The sequence below is a fragment of the Macaca nemestrina genome, chromosome 3 (assembly GCF_043159975.1).
Source record: "Macaca nemestrina isolate mMacNem1 chromosome 3, mMacNem.hap1, whole genome shotgun sequence".
In the NCBI taxonomy this organism is placed as follows: Eukaryota; Metazoa; Chordata; class Mammalia; order Primates; family Cercopithecidae; genus Macaca; species Macaca nemestrina.
The window spans coordinates 67,833,913-67,834,852 of NC_092127.1; positions in this window are offsets into that span (position 1 = coordinate 67,833,913).

Consider the following 940-nt stretch of genomic DNA (forward strand, 5'->3'; position numbering starts at 1 on the left):
ATTACTCTATAGAACCTTTAGTTGACATTATATAAATGAAATGTGGAACATTTCAATGAAACTACCTTCTTTTCTTTAAAATAGTTTCAAAATCTCCTTGAGAAGCATAGATGGTGTTTCAGTCATCTACAATAATGTGAAGGACACCAAAGTCAGCTGAGGTGAGGCAAAGAATCAAGTACGATAGAGCCAGGCTAGTGATTTAAGATGCATAAAGACATTTGTTCAGAATTGGAAAATTTTACAGAATCCAAAAAAACCTCACAACATATCTAGCCATCCAAAATATATTTCACAAGCTTCTCAGTGCACTCAATTTTTCTTTAGGAGATTAGTCAATGTTTTGGTAATCAGGCTTTGGGAAGCCAATTTAAAACTCTGCTTTTCACAGAGAAGGTGATCAGTGCATATTTGTTGATGGAATGGCTTTAGATGGCAACACTTTGAGCTTTACCCTGAAGGAAATACATGCTGGTTGATTAACATTGTGTAAAAATAAATTCATAGCAGTTAGAACTCAAAGTAATTACATGAAATTTAAACCAGTGAAGATATTAGAGTGGTAGGACTTTTCCCCCTTAATTTTATGGAGATGCTGTATGTTTTTTCATAGATAGAAGTTGGGAAGAAATACAAGGTTTGCCTAGCACCATGTACAAGTGGGGAGGCTCAAGCATCTGGCTCATGTCCAGGTGAACTCTGCAAAAGCAGCCCTGTGGACTGGAGTAGGTAGCTTCACCCTGTGGCCATATCCCTCAGGCTTTGATGTCTATTTTGTCTTGTTGTGACACCAGTCAAGAAGATTTCATTCCGTCCCAAGCCACAAAACAAACTGATCATTTGATTAGCCCACACTCTGCAAAAACCCTGTGCTCAGTGCACAGTCATGTGTACATATTTGGTTGTGCATGTCCAGTATTTAAGAGCCTCCAGCAGAGCC